The 14721-nt window shown below is 48.4% G+C and overlaps 1 long non-coding RNA gene across 9 annotated transcripts in view; it reads left to right on the forward strand.

Moving 5' to 3' along the window:
• LOC117311657 (uncharacterized) overlaps window positions 1-14721 on the forward strand; it is a 140489-nt gene that overhangs the window by 11777 nt on the left and 113991 nt on the right. For 5 of the 9 annotated variants that reach the window (XR_012330971.1, XR_012330970.1, XR_012330972.1 and 2 more), the window contains one exon: window positions 2830-3212. The exons of 2 other annotated variants lie outside the window; for them this stretch is intronic. This is a non-coding gene — a long non-coding RNA (uncharacterized lncRNA). The remainder of the gene's footprint in view (window positions 1-2829; window positions 3213-14721) is intronic. 2 more of the 9 variants (XR_012330976.1, XR_012330975.1) reach the window with 2 other exon arrangements.

A 14721-nucleotide genomic window follows, 5' to 3' on the forward strand; every position in this document is an offset into this window, starting at 1 on the left:
GGGAGAGCATGGCTTGTTAGGGCTTATCTCTTTTTGCCTTACATCTCTGCTTCTCTCTGCGGATCCACTTTCTCTGCATTTCTGCGCCACGTGGCCAAAGATGGCCTCACCTAACTGTAGAGTTTCGCATCTCTGCCATCCAGAGATCAGCCCAGAGTGAGCTGGAATCTCTCTGTTGTAATTCCAAATTCCAAAAAGTTCCTAATTCCAGGGAGAGAATCTGATTGGCTCAGATCTCTGCTCTGATGCTTCGTGGTCAAGGGGGTAGGGCCGTGGGATGTGATCTCATGGACGGGTACCCACCCTGGGACTCTGTGGATATGGCTGGGGGAGCAGTTCCCTAAGATGGAGCCTCACTGGAATCAGGGCACCAAGAGGTACCCAAAGGTGTCAACTCTCAAGAGTTTGAGGGAAACGCAGCAGTTGTGAGTCTGCCTCTGTCCCCACTCAGCTACACCCAGCTCTCTGGGTTCCTAGGTCAGCTTCAGACTGGGAAGGGAGATGGTCCTCCCCAGGCACCACAGAGAAGACAGCATCAGGAGTTTGAGAGCCAAGGGAACCACACAGGAAAGCAGAGAGTAGGCGGAGCCTGGCTAGAGGGTGCTGAGGTCCTCGGTGCCACCACAGAGGAGCCTTGCTGTGTGGACTCCGCAGGTGGCTGTCAGGATTATAGAGCTGCCCGGGACGTGACGTGCTGGTGTCCGCCCTTTCCTCACACCTTTAGAAGTGAGGTCCTCTGGGGAAGACTTTCACTGCCACAAGGTCACCAGGGTCTGGAGTGACTCTTGGGATCCAGGTGATGAGGTTGGAGCAGAGGGAACATTCCAGGCTCCTCAGAACTGATTGAGATCTCCATGACTCATCCTGAGCCTCACCTTGGAGTCACCCCAGTGAATCCCGGGCTCCCTTTTCTTGTTCCCCCGCCACTGCTCAAGTCTGCCTCCCTCTCTTACACACTTCTGTTCCGTTCTCTAGCCGTTTCCTCGAGCGTAGACCTGTTCTTTCCAACGAGTTAACTGAAAGCTACCCGAAGTCAGGGGTGGCTGTGGGAGGTTCCCTTTTCTGTGTGACTCATACAGTCCTGGCAAATATTTGTCCACTGAATTGAAAATGGTTTGTGAGGGGACTTCCCTGGTGGTTCAGTGGTTAAGAATCCGCCTTCCAATGCAGGGGATGCGGGTTCCATCCCTGGTCGGGGAACTAAGATCCCACATGCCGTGGGGCAACTAAGCCCACACACCACAACTACTAAGCCCGCACGCCACAACTACTGAGCCCAGACGCCACAGCTACTGAGTCCACACGCCACAACTACTGAGCCCGCGCACCACAACTACTGAGCCCACGTGCTGCAATGAAGACTCGACACAGCCAAAAATAAATAATGAATAAATAAATATTAAAAGAAAAAAAAAAGAAAGAAAATGGTTTGTGAGTCTGACCTATTCTCAATTAACCGAGGACCAAAGTGGGTCTATGGGATGGGTCCATATCTATGCAGTAAATGTCAGAATCACCAATCATCAGTCATTTACTTATCGCCTTTGCGGCTTTTGCCATATTTGCATTCTACCCATGCAATTACTACTTACTTTCTGCTTTTCTTTAAAGCGGCGCACATTTTTCACTTAGAAAATTTATTTTAACAGGAAACTTTCTTCCATGACCGTGCATGAAAACGAGTATTTACCTTCCTGTAAACAGAAGGTGATTGTAAAAATAGATACACGTCTCTTAAATAGAAAGCACGTGTCCGTTGCCCTGTGAATCACCTTGAGAGGTCCAGTAACACACACATCACACTGGCCCCGGACACACTTCTGCATCTTGGGCAACTTGCCATTCTGTGATGTGTGGGCATGGCAGCCAGGGGCTGCCACTTGCTGTGGGCGTCACTGAAGAGGCAGCTTGGGTTACCAGCAAGAAGGCCCAAGGAAGGCTCTGATGCCTTTCTCTTATCTTTGGGGACTCCCTGCTGCTTCCCTCCTGCCCTGTTCCAGGCTCCTCCTGCCGGAATAGAGCTCACTCTTCTCCTTTCCCTGTCAGCTGCTAGTCCTGAGAAAAGCTATGGTGGAGGAGGTGAAGGAGGTGGATGAGGAGGAAGAGGGGGGAAGGGGGAGGAAGAGAGGGAGGGGGAGGAAGAGGGGGAGGAAGAGGAAGAGGGGGAGGAGGGAGAAGAGGGGGAGGAAGGGGAAGAGGGGGAGGAGTGGCAGACGGGGAGGAGGAGGAAGAGGGGGAGGAGGGGGAAGAGGGGGAAGGGGGGAAGAGGGGGAGGAGGGGGAGGAGGGGGAAGAGGGGGAGGAGGGGGAGAAGGGGGAGGAGGGGGAAGAGGGGGAGGAGGGGAGGAGGGGGAAGAGGGGGAGGAGGCGGAAGAGGGGGAAGAGGGAGAAGAGGGGGAGGGGGAGGGGAGGGGAGGCCTAGTGGCATGGGAAGGGGAACTGGGCCTGTAGAACAAAGGCTGGACAGTTGGCTTGGAGGCAGAGAGAGCAGGATGAGGGCCTGGAAGATGGAGGGGAGGGGGCTGAGAGGTGCAGAGGGTTGACCATAATCTTTTGCCCCAGGAAAGTGGTTTTGGCTGAGAACAAGAAGACAGCACCGTGCATACTTGTTTCTTGAGCCTTGAGCTGCTGGCTGGGTAGACAAGCACAAAAGCAACATTTTGGTTCTTATCTTGCAATGGGTAACCCTTCTGCAGGATGAAGGGTTTTACAGTACAAGGCAAGGTACAAATGTAAAAACAATAGGGTTGTTCTTAGGGTAAAGATTCTCTCCCTCGTTCTCTCTGTCTTGGATGTTTAGACTTGGCCTAATGACCAGTTTGGATTTCAGCAGGTTAAGAGGTCAGATGACGCAGCAGATCATCAATAAACCTCCAGATTCCAAGTCTGCCGTGTTCTGGCTCACTGTAGACACAGAGGCTCCTATTGCTGGCAGGGACCCTGGTGTGAAGCGTCTCTTCAGGGCCCCTTGGCCGAACTACTTCCAGCGCATCCGGCAACTCCAGAACCTGACCATGAGGCTGGTGAGGGACTCTCCCGGCAGGTGACCTCCTAGCTTTTCCAGGCTGCCGATGCCTGAAGCTGCAGCCCCTGCCTACGGGACCCCAGACCTCCGGCTCCTGTGCAGATATCGTAGTTTAGGACAAGTCTTTGCAAGGATGTTGGGAACCCGTGTGCCTGGCTGAGGACTGGAGGGGCCCTTGCGAGCTCCTGGTGAGTGTTCTTCTTGTGCCTCTAGATCAGGTTACTCAGAGGGTGACCCAGGCTGGTGTGCTTCTGCGTGGGTAAACCAGCCACCATAGGTATATGCTTGTGTTTGAGTTCTGAATTTATCTTTTTGCTTTATTTCAGACAAGTCGTTTAACCTCTCACATCTAAGTTGACTGTCTAGTTTGAATGCCAGTTCTGCCACTTGCTAGCCGTGTGACCTTGGGCAAGCTCTTAACCTCTCTGTTCCTCTATTTCTCTGTAAAATGGTGATAATTATTGTACCACATCTCTTAGGGTTGTGATGATTAAGAGGCTTGACGTACATTAGTATATAGAGGTCCTAGAGTTGTGTCCGCTGGGCCTTAAGGACCATGCAGAAGTGTGAGCTACTGACATCCTCTGGGGCTCCCGCCTCCACCACCCTCTTTTTTAAAGTAGTCTTTTATTTTTTCAAGGTACAGGTGTACCTCTTTTTCCACCACCCCTTTTGTGCTCGGCAGGTGTCTGAAGCAGTGTTGGTTGATGCCCACGTCCTGATACTGCTGCTACACTAACCTTTCATCCTTGAGCCTGGGTATCCTGTATCCCGCTGTGTGTGTATCATCCAGTTTGCGTCTGTTCCCCCACCCTCCTTAATTCTGTCAAGTAACAAGGCTCTGTTCCCCCCAGTCTTCCTGCCCTGCCCCCCATGATCCCCTGCCTCACCTTTCTCCCAATTTACTGCTGTCTTCATCCCTCTTCCTGCTCCTCCGCTTTCAGTAGCCCCACCCCACCTCCATCCTACTAGGTGTCCAGGTGTTAAGTAGGCTTCCACTGAAGTCTGGTACAGATCCACCCATCGTCTCCTGGGGGTCCTCTGCTTGCCCCCTCAGGGCTCCAGAAGGGCTGACTCCAGGGAAAAATTCTCCTCTCTGCCTCACACCCCTCCTCAACCACATGGCCCGTGCCCTTGGCCATAAACTCTTCTCTCAGGTTCCCTTGCACGTGGGAGAAGCCCTGAGGGCAGCCCGTGTTGCTTCCCGGGGTCCCTCCTAGCTGCTTGGTCACTGAGTTGCTTCTGCCATTTTGAAGGCCTTTCCTTCCACCCTGGTCCTCACTGAGGCTCTCCACTCCCTCTGTGGCCTGGCTGGCATCTGTGGACGGCCTGACGTTCTGGTTCCGTCCCCTTGGTTTCTGGGCTCTTTGGAGCCACCCTTCAAGGCTCAACTCTCCCACCTGTTCTCCTTTAGGTCTCTCCCTTGGAGACGTCATCAGTTACCACGCATCAGCACCGCTGGTTTCTCTCTATAGTGACCTTGACTCCTGCTCTGCGTGTGGCTGTGTGTCCCCGCTGGTCTCAGCGCGCGTACCCTCGAGACATCAAGACCCAAGCTCCCCAGCCTGCCCTCCAAGCTGACTGTTCCTCTTGATTCCCTCTGCTAACCACGGGGACAGGGAGGTCCTTTCCGGCTCAGTCTCCCAGCATTGTGTCCGCCCCTCCCATCCCTCTGGGCAGCCTGCCTCTTGCAGCTGTTCTTCCGTCCCCTCAGCTCCTCTCCTCTCACCAGCCTGGGATCTGGTCCTTCCCTTGGGTGGACTCGTGCAGATTTCTCAGTGGTCTGTTCTTCCTGGTCTATCCTCAGGCTCCCTCCAGATTGCAGTGCTGCCCATATCCTGGGAAACCCTTAACGACTCCAGGGGCCGGGACACAGGCCCCAAACCTCTCAGCACAGATTTCAGAGTCCCCGAGCTGAATCCCAAGCAGCAGTTCCCTTTCTGCTCCCTCTCTGGAGGCATCCTAGGAGGTTAGTTTTGTGTGTCAGCTTGTCTCGGTCATAGTCCCAGCTGGTTAATCAAACGCAAAGCTAAGTGTTGCCGCGAAGGTATTTTGTGAGTGTGGTTAGCATCTACAGTCCTTTTACCTTAAGTAAAGAAGATTGCCCTAGATGATGTGGATGGGCCCCATCCAGTCAACTGAGGTGTGCCCGAGAAGGAATTCTGCCTGCACACCGCGGTATCAGCTCCTCCTGCGTTTTCAGGCTACGGTCTGTCCTAACAATTCAGACTTGTCAGCCCCCATGATCACGTGAGCCGGTTCCTTACAAGAAATCATTCTGTGTGTGTGTGTGTGTGTGTGTGTGTGTGTGTGTATGTGTAAATATACATATACACATGTATATACATATACATGCCTATAGATATGTATGTATGTGTTCCTGTAGGTTAGGGTTTGTTTCTCTGCAAACCCTAACTGGTATACCCGCTCTGGCTTGGCCCAGACCTCACTTTCTGGAACTCTTCTCTGAGTAGCCAGCCTCTAGAGGCTGTGCCTTTCAACCTATTCCGAGTGCCTTGACTGTCTGGATCCCTCCTTGACTTTGCTCACATAGTGCCTGGTGGGGTTACATAGCTTTAAGTTTGTACACTCACTACTAGATTCTTTTTTTTTTTCCTTTTTCTTTTTTTGGCCACATCGTGTGACTTGTGGGATCTCAGTTCCCCGACCAGGGATTGAACCCAGGCCACGGCGATGAAAGCCCAGAATCCCAACCACTGGGCCACCAGGGAACACCCCACAATTCCATTCTTGAGGAGAGGTATTCCTCTTGTGCTTCTTGTTGTTTTTAATTGAAGTATAGTTGATTTACAATGTTGTGTTAGTTTTAGGTGTACAGCAAAGTGAATTAGTTTTACATACATATGTATCTATTTTTTTTCAGATTCCTTTCCTTTATAGGTTATTAAAAATATTGAGTATAGTTCCCTGTGCTATTACAGTAGGTCCTTGTTAGTTATCTATTTTATATATATAGTAGTGTGTATATGTTAATTCCAAGCCCCTAGTTTATCCCTCCCTGTTCCCTTTCCCCTTTGGTAACCATGTTTGTTTTCTGTCTGTGGGTCTATTTCTGTTTTGTATATAAGTTCATTTGCATCTTTTTTTTTTTTTAGATTCCACATATAAGCGATATCATATGATATTTATCTTTCTCTGTCTGGCTTACTTCACTTAGTATGATCATCCCTAGGTCCATTTTGTGCTTCTTTGGTTCTTCCTCAGCTCCCAGAAGAACTGGACACATAGTAGGTGGTCACCAAGTATTTGCTGGATGAATGAGTGTGGGGGGATTTGGTGGTAAGTTGGGGATGGTGGTGACTCTAAGCTGATTACACTTTCCTGGATTTTCGGCGGGGAGAATCAAGGGTATCTAACCCAAGGTCATTCTTCAAAGAGTTGGTTTGTTCTTTATGTGTTTGAGGCCTGCAGCTCTAAAATATACCCAGACTGCATTTCTTTTCCTTGTTCATTCTCTCCCTGCCCAGCAATGGTTTCCAGATCATAAGATAGAAATTCAGACGTAGCAGAGGAGATTAAGACTTGAAACTCCTGTGCTTCCAGACAGTCATTTGGTTGGTGGATACCTTGATTTTTGTAGTGCTTAGAACTGCATCTTGCTCATGCTTGAATATCATTCTTGGATTTGCCTCCTAAGTGGCCATTCCTTGGGTATCTCCAGGGAGTTCCAAGTGGAAAACCACAGAAGTGCCCATATACATCCGGGTAGCTGAGTAGACTGCAGGACCAGGGCATCCTCAGGACCTGGAGCCCAGTCTCTACCATGCAGGCTGACTCCTTCTGGGTCCCTGGTGATGTGTCATTCATTCAAGGAGTGCCTGCCTTGAGCTAGGGAGCTTTTCAGTTTTAACAAAAGCCAAGGCCTTCCTGGAATTTTCTTTTAAAGACCTAGTACATAACCCTGCTTTACCTCTGCTGGGATGTTTTGAAACCCTCCTGCTTTCTCTTTTAACCAAAAACACCACTCCTGTTGGTAGGCGAGGCAGGGTTAATGAGCCCAAGGACAGCATGGCAAATGACTTTTGAAATGGCCCAAATTCCTTTAATTTTGTCGTTTTATGGAAAGGTCAAATAATTGGACAAAAAAGCCTTCGATGAGTTATATTTAGGGTTTACAAAAAAGCACACTTTGTTGATAAAATATGAACTGTTTGAAAGATTTATAAGAGTCTAAAATCCTGCATAGCCCTTGAGAATTTGAAGCAGCAGGAAACCACTGTGATATTTTTAAAACAAGTATTTATAAAAGTAATTGGGTACTCTTGATGTGGAATAAGGAGGAAAAAAAAAAACTGGTAAGGAAGCTATATTGGACTTGACATAAAAGCGAGGTATGTAATTTGGGAGCAGAATGAAGGGCGAGGGACGCGCACACACAGTACCTGCGGGCCTCTCTCGCTCTGAAGAGCTGGTGGCAGGGACAGAGCGGTGCTGGGAGGGAGGAGGACTCTTTGGGGCCTGCGGGCAGTGCCCAGGTATCGGAGCTAATTTCTGAAACCCCAGTTTAAAACTCCGAGGCCCTCTAAAACTGATTACATGCAAACGGGACAGAAAACACATGTTTCTGAAAACATTTTGGTTAAAATTAAAAATGTGGCAGAGACTGTGCCAATAATTTACTTGAGAATATCCCAACCAGATGCTGCTAGCCCGTAATTCTGAGTAATTTGCCAAAATTATGTATTTACTTTCATCCTAGAGATGAAGTTAAAATATGCATGGTTTTTGTTATTTGTGATGCAAAAAAAAAAAAAAAAATCCCGTGTGATTTCTGCTAATACCGGATGGAGGACAAAGAAATGGGCAGGACGTCTATTAGCTACTACTCAAACCCGTAGTGGAGCAAAAACGCTGTCAGATCCTCAAAGAGTGCAAGACCCTAGGAAGTTAGGCAAACATTTTTGGGTAGGACGTTAATTCATGAAATGACAACCTTGCATTAAGAAAGTGTTTCTACTGGCAATCGAGTTCTAATTCCTGAGTGGCTCAGACTCGTGGACATATCATATTATGTGATGCCAAACATTTGGATGAAAGTGGAAAAAAAACTTCTGTCAGCTGTCTGGATTTCTATTCTCTATAAAGCCAAATAACCAGATAGTGGGGCTAGCTGGTCGGCAGACATTTTTTTGGGTTCTTATCTAGATATTTAGCATCTAACTGGACAGAGGCAATTTAGCGTAGTGGGTAAGCATGCAGGCTCCGAAGCCAGATTACCTAGGTTCGAATCCTGGCTTTGCCACGTATGAGCTGTGGGGTAGTTACTTAAGTTCTCTGTGTTTAGTGTTCTCATCTGTAAAATGGGTGTAATAACAGTATCTACCTTGTAGCGTTGTTCGGAAAGTTAAATGAGTTAATACTTGGTATAGTACTTAGTATAATACCTGAACGCAGAAAAGCCCTCAATAAATATTATTCATCTTCATTCTTTATAGTATTTGAGACCTAGGGGAGGGAGTCCTTGCATTTATGCCTTTTGTGCCTTTGACAAACGAAGAGTGTTACTTGGAGGGGGAGAGATTTTTTTAAAATTGTAAAATACACATTTACCATTTTCACCATTTTTTAAGTGTCCAGTTCAGTGACATTAGTATATTCACATTATTGTACAATCATCATCATTATCCATCTACAGAAGAGAATTTTTTATTATAAAAATACCATCTGGAATCCACGGCCACCTGTCCACACCTCAGCTTGGCCCTTGTCCTCTGTCTCCTGAACTATTACAGTGACCTGGTAGCAGGCTTCCTGCTCTCTCTAATTCATATGTAGCTCTAGACTAGTCCTTCTAAGATGCAAATCTGATCTATGTTAGTCCTTTAGGGTCTTTCCACAGCTTCCCACCCCCTATACCATTCCTACAGTATAAAGCCTGGCCTTGCTAGCATGGTATTAATTAATTAATTAATTTTGGCCATGCTGCGTGACATGCGGGATCTTAGCTGCCCCGCCAGGGATCGAACCCGTGCCCCCTGCAGTGGAAGCACAGAGTCTTAACCACGGGACCACAAGGGAAGTCCCGAGGCACTTAAAACTTCATGCCTGAGGGCCCAGTACTTGGTACACAGGCTCCAAGAAGTGTTTGGAGGTTTCTGAACATGTGCTATCTATTCAGATAGGGAGAGGGATAGAGGGATCCAGGAACCACGCCCATTTTATGGATGAAAGGTGGTGTGGCTTTCAGCCTGGGATGGAGCCCCACTTATGACTGGGTGCTGTTCGGCGTCTGTCTTATTGCACACAATTTGAGGGGCACCAGGAACCAGGCGGCATTCTCTGCTCCAGTCTCCTGTTTGGGGTTGGTCCATGCATGTAATATGGTACCACCAATGAGCTGGGTCTAAGGATCCAGTTCTGCCTCTGCTCCTCATTTGTGAGGGGGCCCGATCATTCTTCCTTCGTCTCTAAAGTGAAGTTGGGCCTCGTTGGTCTCCGCGGGAGTGGATGAGGCCTGGGAGGGTGCCGGGTGCTGGCTTCTCTCCAAAGGGTGGGGAGGCACGGTCAGAGGGAGAAGGAAGGTCCTCCTTATTTTTCACTTTGCCTAGTGAGCTGCCCGGGTACCTGCTCACATGCAGAAAATGTGCAGCCCAAGGTCTGGTCCAGAGCAGACCCCAGTTAGGTGTCTGTGGATTGAAGGAATGATTTCGCTTGTCAGTGACACTTTGGACGGTCCTTCATTTGTGAACTGTACTCTCTTCCCTTCGGGTCTAATAATTGGCACCCACCCCCCATCGTCTCCCCTCTGCGTTAGCTAGCATGCCTTACATTAGCTATCCACTGGCCTGTTCTTATTCCAAAGTTCACCTTGGGGAATTGACACGTCCTGGATGCTTCAAAAAATAACCTAAGTGCTCACTAGGCTCCATTCCTGCAATTTGCTGTTTCTTACCCTTGCCCCATTGCTTTGGAAATGATCCCGGAGCTCTTTTACAGATGGGACAAGGATCTCCCTGGAGGAGTGCAACTTCTATACAGCTCCCCCTACACCCCCCAAATCTGTGGAGAGGCTGCTCTTTAGGGCACCTCTCCTTTTGACCTGTTTTCTGAGTGATTCTCATTCTCACGTGAAGGTGGAGTCTCATGCCAGCTGCCCCCAGGGAAGGCTCTGCTTATCGTCTTGAGTGAGGAAAGGTTGCAAAGCTGCTATTTTTTAGTATCTGCAGTGTGATCTGAGGGTACTGACGACGATAGGATTAGGCAGGGAAGATCCCTGCCTGCTAAGAAGTTTCCATCAAGTCTCCCTTTTCTGCTATTTTCCTAGTTTCAAGAAAGGCTCAAAAAGCACCCCCCCTCCACACTTTGGGGGGAAGAATGGTACCATCTGTAGGACACACTTGAGAGCTTGTGGTCATTGTCACAGCTAGCAGAGCCCAGCCCAAGAATGCGTGGGTTAAATTGTCCACCCCATCAGAAGGAGGGGTTGGGGAAGTGACCTCCCCCTTGGTGCTCAAGGGACGGGCCACGCGGGGCTGCCGGTACTGTGCCTGACGGTGCTGGTCATTGACAGCCGGTGCATTTGCAGGGAGTATATGGACTCAGCAACCTTTTTTCTTCTTTCAAATCTGAGGAATGTGTGAAAGGTGAGAGTGTCAGGCCAGAAAGGAGTGGCCGCTAACTGTGTCTCTGGCTCTCCCACCCGGCCTGCCCAGGCCACTCCCCGGCCACAGCCCCATTGGCTGTCAGTTTGTCAACAACTCGGACTGAGGTGCTCTGTCTGTGGGGCTCTGTTGGCGCAGGGGAGACTTAGGAGCAAGGGGTGGAGGGTCGGCTCCCAGGAGACTGTTTATTTCTGATGAGGAATTTTGCTGGCAGTTCCCAGGTTGCCGCTGGGAAAACAAAAATGCGTTAGTGGTGGTCTGGTGCTTGCACGTGCACCCATGCACACACCCTTGCCCGTGCGGACACACACGTGCGCCCGCACCTCTGTGTGCACACACTCACGGGCCTTCGTGCCCCTACACACGCCATCCATGCACGAACACGAGCACACACTCACGCACACATGGACACACCCTCACCTCGCAGCTCCTTTATTAAGTAGAACGTAAGCGTCAAACAACACCCTATTTCTAGAAGCAATAAACCTAGGAGAAATTAATACGATCAATGCCAACCCCAAATCTCATACTTTTCTCTCTACTCTTGTAACTGAATACTTCATCATTTTCTTTCTCTCTTTCTCATTCCTCTTTAAGAAGAGAGGCCGCTGCTTCTCACTCTTCCTTTGGCTTTGAAAGCTGCCCTTGAGCCTTATTTTCGGCTCTGACCAGAATGAAAGCTCTCACTCTGCCTTTTCTGGGTGTGGTGGCATTTTGTGGCATCTGGAATCAGCCTGCCTGGGTTTGTAGGGCAACTCTGACACTTATTGGCTGTGTGAACTGGGGCAAGTCACCTAACTCTTCGTGCCTCAGTTTCCTTGTCTGTAAAATGGGGATAATAACGGCACCACCTTTTGGGGGTGTTTTGAGAATTAAATAAACACTGAGCCCAGTGACTGGCACAAAGATGTATCTGATAAATACTAATAATGATTAGTTTCCTCCTGCCCCTGACTATTCTTTGGAGAGGCTCTTGGCTGTCTTGGCCTCTTGTAACTCCGACACTCAAGTATTTGTGCTTTGGGGAACAAACCATCTTTCTTTTCCACGTGAGCTGGAAAAGAAGGAGCCAGCATGATTAGACACATTCTTCATGATTCCTTTCTCCAAGCCGTAGGCTTCTGTCTACCTGATTGTCTCTGTTTTTACCCTTTTGAGCTATAGTGGGGATTATTCCTAATTTGCATCACATGGTTCCTTAGCAACCCTCACTAATATAGGATTAGGTACAAAAATACTTTTGGTTAGAATTTCAAACATCTTAATTTATTGTAGACCATTGCTTTAAAAAACTATTTTCTTTGATTTTTTCCTACCTTATTTCAAAAGTAATGCAAATTCATTGTAAAACATTTAGAATACCCAGATAATCTGAACAAAAATCACCCTCCTGTCAGCATCTTGCTGTACGTCCTTCCAGTTTTAAACATGTATATACATATATATTTCTACCAAATGGGAATTATTGTGCCATTCTTTTTGTAAATAGCCCCTACCTCCATTTCATAATGTCCATCTATCCATAATGGGTTTTTTTTCCTAAATAAATTTGTTTATTTATTTATTTTTGGCCGTGTTGGGTCTTCATTGGGGCACGTGGGCTCTCTCTAGACGAGGTGAGCGGGGACTACTCTTCGTTGCGGTGCGCGGGCTTCTCACTGTGGTGGCTTCTCTTTGTTGCAGAGCACGGGCTCTAGAGCACAGGCTCAGTAGTTGTGGCTCACGGGCTTAGTTGCTCCGCAGCATGTGGGATCTTCCCGGACCAGGGCTCGAACCCGTGTCCTCTGCATCGGCAGGCGATTCTTAACCACTGCGCCACCAGGGAAGTCCTATCCATAATGTTTTTAAATGATTGTTTTAACTTTTTAAATTTATTTTTTATTGACATATAGTTGATTTACAATGTTGTGTTAATTTTTGCTCTACAGCAGTGATTCAGTTATACATATATAAACATTCTTTTTTTTAAATATCCTTTTCCATCATGGTTTATCACAGGATATTGACTATAGTTCCCTGTGCTATACAGTAGGACCTTGTTATCCATTCTATATATGATAGTTTGCATCTGCTAACCCCACACTCCCACTCCATCCCTCCCCCACTTTAAAATTATTTTTAAAAGAAGATAATATTTTAAATCAAATGAGATGTGGCTTCTCCAGGAAAAATGCAGTATCTGTGTACACTCTAAGTGGAGAGGAGGGGGCTGTGTGGTGGCAGTGAGCTGGACTGACTGCACCTCGTGGTGGCCCAGCCACGGACTCCTGTGGGAAGGGCAGGGAGGATGCAGTTAGAATGTGGGTAGGAAGAGCATCTCCCCATCCTGACTTTTCTTTTGCAACCAGAGATGGCTTTCAGCCCAGGTGCGAGCGGATAGATCGACAGCCTGCTGCCATTGGCATTTACCAACACCAGGGTAGTTACGGGGAAATATGAACCCTTTGGGACCTGGCCATGGGGCGGAGTGATGCAGGGCTCGCTTCCCAGGGAAGCAGGCAGTGGTTCACATAGACGCTGGAGCCAAACTGTCTGTGTTCAAGTCCCACTACTGCCGCATGTTAGCTTTGTGATGTTGGGCAAATCTTTCTCTGTGCCTCAGTTTCCTTATCTATGAAATGAAGATTATGAGTGTATCTACCTCATAATGTAGTTGTATGGATTAAGTTAATATGCACAGACAAAACACTTAGAACAGTGTCTGGTCTATAATAAGTACAGCATGAACTTTGCTTGCAGATATTACAGTTTTAGGGCAGTGGCTCTGTCCCACCCAGATCAATGGAATCAGAACCTTTGTCATCGTCGTGGACCCCAGGCAGAAGGGCTTGTTGTTTTTTCTCCCCCGGATGATCCTAACGTGCAGCTGAGGCTGAGAACATACAGTGGAGAGGGAGCCGGCTGCCCAGCCCAGTCTTTGATTGACAGCAACACTTCAGTGTTGCGGGGGGGGGGGGGGGGCAGGTGGCAGTAGTTGGGAGCTGCCTATTGCTAAGGTAGTTTGATAAGGAGGCCACTAGACTGGGGTGGCCTTAGCGACCTTGGTAGCCTGCATAAGCAAACCCAAGCTTAAGCCAGAGTCAGTGCAACTGAATCTAAGAAAACAAAATCCAAGAACAACAAGTTATCAACAGCCAACTAGATTTACTTGAATCTGAGAAAATGAAACACAAGAACAACTATCCTATCAATCAAATAACTAGATTTTCCCAATTAAGGTAACTGTTTAAGCTACAGCCAATTAAATGACTGCTTTGCTTTGCTTCTGTCTCTCCACCCTAGCTCCTGCCTTCCTTGCTTATATAAAGTCTTCAAAGTTTCATGTGCCTCAGTTCACCTTTTTTCACTCTGCAGAAATGAGGATTGGCCCTGGCAGCTCAAGGCTACACGGTGCAGTAGTCCCCAAGCCTAGCCCCTGAAGAACTTGGAGAAGAGCTTCTTGGGTTTGATTCTTGAACTTGGAGATTCCTGGAGATTCTTATTCAGAGGGTCTGCAGCAGGGCTGAGGGATCTAGATTTTGAAAAGCTCCCAGGATAATGGCTGGACTAGCCGTTGCCAGTTACAAATCCTCCACTTCTCTGAGCCTCAGTTTCCTCAGCTGTAAAATGGGGATCACAGTACACCTTGCAAGGTGCCTTTATTCAGACCTGCTGGGGCCCCACAGCTGACAGGGTTGATATGGGGACAGTAGTGGCAAGCAGCTGAGTAGGCCTCACACCTGTGTCCTCAGGCCGGCCGTGCCCCCAGGCCAAGCTGGAAGGGACCGGGATTCACACTCAGGTGTGGCCCGTGCTTGACCGCCACACCCTTGGGGCCTCTTTCTGAGCCCCCAGGTCTCCTGTTCTCCTGTGTGGGGAACGGATCTCTATGGTATTAGATGTGTATGGCTGCTGTAACGAACTCCCACACCTTAGTGGGGTAAAACAACACCAGTTTATCATCTTACTGGTGTAGGTTCTACATCCAATATGGGTTTCACTGGGCTACAGTCAAGGTGTCAGCGTGGCTGTCTTCCCTATGGAGGCTCTAAAGGAGAACGAATTTCCTTGCCTTTTCCAGCTCAGAGAGGCTGCC

Source organism: Tursiops truncatus, chromosome 3, assembly GCF_011762595.2.
Source record: "Tursiops truncatus isolate mTurTru1 chromosome 3, mTurTru1.mat.Y, whole genome shotgun sequence".
NCBI lineage: Eukaryota > Metazoa > Chordata > Mammalia > Artiodactyla > Delphinidae > Tursiops > Tursiops truncatus.